Genomic DNA, 8,964 nt, shown 5'->3' on the forward strand with positions numbered 1-8,964 from the left:
CGTTCCATCCGCGGATTGAGACCTGGAATGGTAAACGTGAAGCTACAAGGAACCCATTATCCCCCAGTGCCACTATATTCCAGAACTGCAACCTTCCTAGAGTGTCCGGAAGTACAAGGTGTCAAGTGTTAAGAGACATGGGCAAGGTCAAGAAGGCTGAAGGAAGACCACCACTGAATAAGATTCACACGTTGAAACGTATAGATTGGACAAAGAAATATCTGAAGAGAGATTTTTCTAAGGTTTTATGGACAGATTAAATGAGTGACCCTTGATGGACCAGATGGATGGGCCTGTGGCCATCACTAATGGACACAGGGCACCACTTCAAGTCAGGCGCCAGCAAGGTGAAGGAGGGTACTGTTATGGGCTGCTATCATTAAGGATGTTGGACCTTTTTGGGTTGAAGATGGACTGAAACTCAACTCCCATACCTACTGCCAGTTTCTGGAAGATACTTTCTTCAAGCAGTAGTACAGGAAGAAGTCTTCAGCATTCAAGAAGGTCATGTTCTTTATGCAGGACAATGCTCCATCACATGCATCCAAGTACTCCACGCATCAAAGATGCCCAAATAATGACCTGGCCCCTGACTTAAATCCAATTGAGAACTTGTGGACCCTTCTACAACGTGAGATTTACAGTCAGGGAAGACAATAAACCTCTTTGAACAGCATTTGGAAGGCTGTGGTTGCTGCTTCAGCGAAAGTTGATCATGAGCAGATCAAGAAACTGAGAGACTGCATGGATGGAAGGCTCATGGCAGTTATTGAAAAGAAGGGTGGCGATATCGGTCACTGAATATTTTTGAAAGGCCAGAAATGTTATTTAATTTTCATTTTGTGTTTATTATTTGTTGCACTTACTCTAAAAATGTAGAATAAACAAGTGAGTTGGAGAAATATTTTTTGTAATTTAGTTTCCTAATAATTGTGCACACTATTTTTGCCTAATAATTGTGCACACTTATGTATTCCCCTGAGAAAGATCAAAAATATTTTTCCTTAAACATTAAACATTCAGGTTTAATGTTCAGTGATATTTTGGATAGACTGAGAGCATTGTGTTTGTTCAATAAAATAAATCTTGAGGAATACGATTTGCCTAATAATTGTGCATTCAGTGTGTTAAGAATTGAGTCTTCAAATGAAAATGCCTCCAATTGGATTAAATCCAGAAAATGCCCAAAGCTTAATTGAGGGGAGGCAGAGCTCAATAGTGGAGAGAATAATAGCTTCTGTCTTTGCCGTAAGCAAATTATTTAGCAACCAAGGAACAATAGTCTTTTTATTTTGGAATGCTGTTGATTTCGTTTCATGCATGCATTTAGTTGTTGGGTCAGTCCGGACGCCCGCAATTGACAGCAATTGCTAAAGGGCACTATTGACCCACTGACAATTTTTTTATAATTACCCCAGAGTACAAAAAAACCTCTGCCTGACTTGACCCACTGCAGTATAAGGATGGTGCGCTTCACTTAGATAATTTCACTGAGTTAAAGTTGGGAAGTGTCATTCCTGACAGCTCATTTAATGCAATACTATTGCCTTCCCAGGCTGGAGCAATGAGTGCGGGTTGCCAGGCAAACCTAGCCCGAGATTTGTTTGTACTCTTGCCTCCAAGCTGTCATGCAAGGCCAACTTGTTTGGCCCCACAAGCAGTTGGCATGATAGCAGCCAGAAAAATTGCTTAGTTAGAAATGTTCTATACTGTATCTTGACAAAATGTTTAAGCAACATCTTACCCAGTGGTCAAAATAGGTATCAATAACATTACAAACAAATTTCAACCCGTTTGAATGAAAAAGCATAAACAGCTTACCCATCAGGAACGTCTCTGACCAAAACACACTTATCTGGCAACCCTGATTACTCCTGAAGTATACAATGAATTTGACTGTCAGTTCACCCCAGCCAATGACTGACGTTTGACAATTTCATCACACATTACTCCTTATAAATAAACAAAGCACGTTCTATATGATCAATGCACTGGCTGTATATTTGTCCTATTGGTTTGTAAAATTGCCTGTTCTTAATTTAAGCTTTGTTCTTTAATTCAATACAATTTTATTGTGTGAGCTCATCACGCCATAAACATGTTTTTCTTTAGCCAAGCATGTCAGTGATATCTTTATTTGTTCATTGTTTTGGTACATACACACTGTGTATGAAGTTTGGAATGCACAGCTGCAGAATTGACTATTCCCTGTTACCTAAATTGAGGCTGTCATGTAATCCAACTCTAAAACCCTCAACCATTGTTCTTACTTTTTTGACAGAAAAACAACAAACCTAATTTGTGTTTATTAGGCACAAACAAGAAAGTGGACTGAAACAGGAGATCACTTTCTAGACTTTAAATCTAAGACTTCTAGGCTTCAAAATGTATGGCTGTTGCAAAACAGTTTAAAACGTTTCTGGAGCAAATCTTATGAACACAATCCTGGTTTTACTTTTGCAATCCAGAAAAACAAATATTACAGAAAATGTCCATGTGCCAGCAAATTACACATTTCTGTACTACTATTTTTAGTTTCAGGTTTTGCAACAATGCAGTATAAGACAAAATGTATAATTCTTGTTTTTCTTTTTTACTGCAATCATTGACAGAGATATCAGATGATAGCCTGGACTTTTTATTTAATGTGTGACAAACCCTCTTGTCTCCCCATCCACCATACCAAGCATACCATGCAAAGTCACTCAAATTATTGTGCACACAGGAAACTTCTACCTCTGAGCAAACACCCTTTAATTATGTGGATTACATTGCACCCAAAGAAATATAATGATAAAGTGTCAGTCTAAACCACCATCTGCCATAAAGACTGGGGACTGAGATAAGGTAATCAGCTTTGGCCAGCAGCAAGGCGATGAACCTTTAACAATGCAGAGCTTGTAAACTTCAAAGAGAACTTTGTTATATAATGGAGCATTGTCCCTGCTTTTGTATAACATTATTAACTGCTTTTGAATTAACATGTTAAGTTGTTATGTTTTATTTGAAGATGACTACTGTACCTATGGTCTAATAATATGGTTTCTTAAACCTGTATGTGTTTATTTAGAGTTCTGATTCAAGTCTTGAGTGCCTTATCTGGCACAGATAGTTGAGCACATTTTCAAAAAAACGTTACAGAATGGTCAAGCGTGATGCGTCTGAGAATGCTATTTCTTGCTTTTAATAGCCATGTAGTTTTTTGTGTTTATTTACACATTGCCTCTATGAAATTCAAATTAAAAAGTAATTTAAACCAAAGCCACTTACATGTGCAGTTTCAATTGTGGTCTGACAGCTTTTTAAGACCATTCTTCAGCTGAAACTCACTAGCAGTAGCCTGAAAACAACAGTCAATGTATGTCTAACCCATTTGAGCAAAGTTGTACTTACTAGGCTTCCTGGATATGTAAGAATCCAGTGTCAGACAGAAGAGTAGTCTTGCCTGCCCTGTAGCAAGATGTGACGATCACTGTATGCTGCTATACTCCTCAGGACCCAATCCACACCTCTTATTATTATATACAGCTCGACCATGACAAGCCACACCCATGACTAGGAAAACCCCTATTGCCTTTAGGAGGTCAGCCCAGAATCCTGTTGCTGATCCTACATGTCAGGAATTCCTCTTAATTTCCTCAGAACTTTTCCCATTGTGTATTACCTAACAATGATTTGCAACTATTTGTGAGAATACTATCACCTAATACATAGTGAATTGTTAAATTACATAATTTACACATACATAGTACATCATTTTAAGTTAACATAACCCATTCATATGATTATTTTAAAATATCTCTTATATTACTTTATATTAATAATTGAACTGCATGTACACCTTGGCAATGTGCAATCCGAAGTTAGCCAGCACTCAAATAGCATTTATTTAGTCAGTGTCAGAAAGGTTGGAACTGAAATAAAACAGCTTGGCTGCAAGCAGTTTTATTTAGACAAAACTGAAACACTGAAACAAGATATGTAAACTAAACTTTGACCAGAATGACAGAAATACTTTGTATCATGTGCTGTGTTTTTCATTTCATCAAAGCTTACCCTTTCTCATTCTAAACTCTTAACACCAGTCAAATGGGTGGAGCTTCTGGACAATGGTTCCAATTGCTCACTGATATGACAGAATGCAGTTACACCTCCAACACTAAGCTAAGGGGGTGTCCGCTATCACATGTCAATGCTTGATCAGGGCATTAGGAACATTTAAGGGACACAGTACGTCATTTAAGGGAGTGGATTCTTGTGTTTGCTAAACCAGGTAGTGGCAGGATAGTCTAACCTGTATTTACAGTGGATCATTGTCTGTGTGAGTTTGAGAGTCCCTGAGGCAAGACACACAAAACCCAATCTTAAAACATAAACATATCAGACAAGCACAATCAAAATAAATTGCCCAACAAGAGAGAAGCACCTTTAAGAAGGGTCTAAAATGTAAAAAGACGTCTAATATACTTAAAGGGGCATTATGTAGAATCCTGCCGCAAGACTGAATTTAAACATAAACATGACTTTTCTCTTCCTCTTCCCTTAACAAACTGGTTTTGAATAGTTTTAGCTATGGGGATTTTGGTTGGGGGGAATTGTGATGTAATTGTCTAAAGCGAGCTTGAGTTTACACTTCAATGCAAACTGATAAACAGAGCGCAGAGAAAGTTTAAATGGGGAATATAACAAACACCTTGTCCAGCAGGAATCTGACAGAGACCAAAACAAACTATAATCTGGCAACTCTGATTAACCTTAAAGTATACACTTAATCTGGCTGCCCTTCATTTTAATTCACCCCAGCCAATGACTGACATTTGACACTTTTATCACTATTTATTCAAAAATAAATAAAGCAAGTTCTATATGATCAATGCACTGGCTATATGTTTGTCCTACTGTATTTAGTGCAATTTGGTGTTTATTATTTTTATTTATTATTTTCTATTACATATTCGATAATTGTTTTCATTTTATGAAATGGGCGCTTCATTCAGACAGGCAAGTTCCAATTGTTGTATATGCATTCCGACCAGGAAAATATATGGCTTATCAAGTATATTTATCTTATTTTCAGGTTAAAAACCCTACCATCCTTATGTGGTATATTGTTTTTAACAAGCTAGATTATACCGCCTGTTTTTTGAAAATATGCCTTGAATATTGTGTAATTCTTCTTGTTCCATTGGCAGACGATATTACTTATTTCAAGCAAATATCTCCTCAAATATAGTCAAATTGTCTTGTTCTACTTGCAATATTTCATGATGCAGCAGTTTGCAGTGGGTATTGAGAGACAGTTCTTCCTTTTGTGTGAGAAGTCAGGACTTCAGTCAATATGGTGTTTTAAAGTTATTACATCAAGAAATGTGTGTTAGCAGAGGGGAAAAAAACATTTTAGAAAAGATAAGCTTGAAAATCTACAACAGAAATGTATCCCAGAAAATGTACATGTCATGTACCACAACCAACTGAGGTTGCCTATTTTTTTTATTTTTTTTTGTGACAGCACAGTTGATAATCATTAGTTCACAAAGTTTTATCAAGTGCTTTAGTGGAAGGAGAGGAATATAACCCTGACTGCTCTCACACTACCTTGACACTGCTCTCCCTGAGTGAGAGAGTTCCGTCTTGGTTGGCCCTCTGGACATATCTTCAGATGGGGCCACGATGTCTCCAAACCCCCCACCCACCTTAGTCCCTAGTTTTACGATGCACCAGTTTTGTGTCAGGGGACTAGGGTCAATGTGTTCTGTCTCAGTCCCAATTGTTTATTTTGCATTTGTTTATGTGATTGCTGACTAGGGTCAGATTTAATAATATTTTGGAGGTATCCTTTTGGATCCATGGAATGCTCTCTCTAAATGTTCTTGTGTCTTGTTGAAACCTAGGAAGACCTGAGCCCTTGGACTAGTTGCGCATGTCCAAATTCTTGTTTGTACAGGGACCGTTTGTGTTCCAGTGTTCCTGCTTTCACTGCCCACAGACCACCTGGCTTTTCCTGTCCACCTGGTTGTGCAGCTGATCTGGAAATGTGTTAATGAAAAGTATAAATGACAGTGTGACTTGTAATGACCTGTTGCTTCACCCACAGTGTCTGTAGTTTGCTTTTCATGTGCTTGCAAGTTTGCACATGCATATTACATACTTTCTTTTTTAAAAGCTTAACCCACCAAGATGTTTTTTTTCAATCACTGACTTTATAACATGGTGATTTTGTAATGAAATGCTACATTAAAACTTGAAATGAATCATGAATGCATTTCAAGTGTACACATTCATAGAACATACAGTACACCACCCAAAAGCCCCCTGCCCCTTTTATAATTGATTTTGATTGGGAATGTCTTTGTCTCCCAGGTCTGGTATGCTCAGGTATGCACATTTCGGTGTTTGCCTTGTCACAGGGTTTCTCTCTCTCACTCACACAAAGACAATGATTCACTCTAACTACAGGGTGAAGATACTGTCACTAGCTAGTTGAGCAAAGATAAGACACCTATCCTTTACTGTTTAACTACAGAATGTTTGCATTCAAATATATATGGCATTAAAATGAGGCCTTGACTTGACAGATCAGACTATTTGTGTTAACACCATCTTTAAAACAAATGAACATCACATTCAACAACATGCACCACAAGTTAAAATCCAGTGAAGTCCAAGAATCATAAAATTATGTGGTTAAAATGCCGACTGACAGCTTTATTTGAGGATCAAATTCAGCAATGACAGCAAGCTTTGTACACATTCTTGATATTTGGACAGATACAAATTACATACAATAAAGCATGTTTAGCACTTGTTCACATATCCTTTGCATGCAATAATTGAAAAGTCTGCAACCCGTAGAAAAATATCTTGTATTGGTTAGATAAATTCTCTTTTAAAACCCACATTACTGAGTTGGTAAAAAAAATTGAAGATAACTACAGGGTGAAGATACCGTCGCTAGTTGGGCAAAGATAAGACTCCTATCCTTTACTGTTTAACTACAGAATGTTTGCATTCAAATATACATGGCATTAAAATTAAGCCTTGACTTGACAGATCAGACTATATCTAAATATTTGTGTTAACACCATCTTTAAAATAAATGGTGTTAACACCATGCACCACAAGTCACAATCCAGTGAAAATACTTACCATCCTTAAAATGTTTTTTTTTTCAACAAGCTAGATTATTCCGCTTGTTTTTTGAAAATATGCCTTGAATATTGTGTTATTTTTCTTGTTCCATTGGCAGACGATTTTACTTATTTCAAGCAAATATCGCTTCAAATATAGTTAATTTGTCTTGTACCACTTGCAATATTTTGTGATGCAGCAGTTTGCAGTGGGTATTGAGAGACAGTTCTTCCTTTTGTGTAAGAAGTCAGGACTTCAATCAATATTGTGTTTTAAAGTTATTACTTCAAGAAATGTGTGTTAGCAGAGGTGAAAAACATTTTAGAAAAGATAAGCTTGAAAACATACTACAGAAATCTATCCCAGAAAATGTACATCATGTACCACAACCAACTGAGGTTCCCTAATTATTAATATTTTTTTGTGACAGCACAGTTGTTTTACACATAGATTATCGTTAGTTCACAAAGTTATATCAAGTGCTTTAGTGGATGAAGAGCAACATAACCCTGACTGCTCTCACACTACCTTGACACTGCTCTCCCTGAGTGAGAGAGTTCCGTCCTGGTTGGCCCTCTCTGGACTTATCTTCAGATGGGGCCACGGTTTCTCCAAACCCCCCACCCACCTTAGTCCCTAGTTTTATGCTGCACTAGTTTTGTGCTAGGGGACTAGGGTCAATGTGTTCTGTCTCAGTCCCAATTGTTTATGTTGTGTGGAATCTGAGTGTTAACAAATACAATATGAAACTGTATGTTTCATTGGAAGTGAATGTGCCTAGATAATGAGAACAACATAAACCTCTCTGTTTAGATTATCTCTCTGTAGGTTGCGCTCTGATAACCACAGGAATGTTTACATTGATCATTTGGCATGGGGGTTACTGTCTTGGAAACTTGATCTTTGCTAGGTAGACACACCCTTCAATGTATATATCAGCTTGTAACTGGCATTACAGTGAGAAGTGATTGAGTGAGATGACATTGAGTTGTGTAAGGAAGACCAGGTCCTTAACCTCATGAACAAGACAATCTAATGCTGCAATAAATAATTGAATTACTCCCTTGACAACAATTATTTCAACCACTATATGAAACAGCTGATTTCTAACACGATGGTGCCATGAACCGGATGGACAAGTTTTAAGGATTCTACTGAACATCGGCTGGAGAGCTTAGGGGCTCGATTTGCAATCACAAGAAAGAAGTATTTTTTCCCGGTTACTGGTTGCTGAGAACAACTGAACAGTGAGTTGTAAACTACACCATAGAACTGAATGTCAAGATTGCAAAAAGTGTTAGGTAGTCAAACAAGCCCTATGACAACTTATCTAGGCCACGTTTTTATCGTGCGGAATCTGTCTGCGGGTGCGGACTGTCCGTTTTTATTTAGTGGGGCGTTGACCGGTGTGTTTCAATGCTGAACTGTATTTCGTGTCGCCATAGTATAATGAGACTGAATTTTTCTTTTGTGGATTAGTGTGTGATATTGTATTTTTGGGCGATTATACAGTGACTTGTACAAGTAAAAATATAATGCAGTCCAGTTGTACAAATACAACATGATGATGCGTTCATGTTTAAAAATCATGGCGTGAATAGGACACCAAGAACGAAAAGGATAATTAACAACGATGCCTGGAGTCAAAATGTACAGAAAGAAATATTACGTTTTCCGGCTAAACAAGATGGATTCAAGGAAGTTGTATATGGACAGATGGAGAGTGTACATACAAATAGAGAAAACAAAGGAAAGTTAAGATGGCCTAGAAAGGGCAACAGTCTAAAGGCAGGAAAGGAGACAAAGGAGACAATCATAATGGATGAAGATTAATTC

The 8,964-nt window shown here is 37.5% G+C and overlaps 1 protein-coding gene across 1 annotated transcript in view; it reads right to left on the minus strand.

Moving 5' to 3' along the window:
- The window catches only part of eppk1 (epiplakin 1), a 43,811-nt gene extending 40,342 nt beyond the window's left edge, over positions 1–3,469 (minus strand). Inside the window, 1 exon segment of the mRNA XM_029122634.2 lies at positions 3,394–3,469. The gene's annotated coding sequence lies outside the window, so the exon portion shown is untranslated.
- Positions 3,470–8,964: the final 5,495 nt, after the last annotated feature.

Source organism: Esox lucius, chromosome 10, assembly GCF_011004845.1.
Source record: "Esox lucius isolate fEsoLuc1 chromosome 10, fEsoLuc1.pri, whole genome shotgun sequence".
Classification (NCBI taxonomy): domain Eukaryota; kingdom Metazoa; phylum Chordata; class Actinopteri; order Esociformes; family Esocidae; genus Esox; species Esox lucius.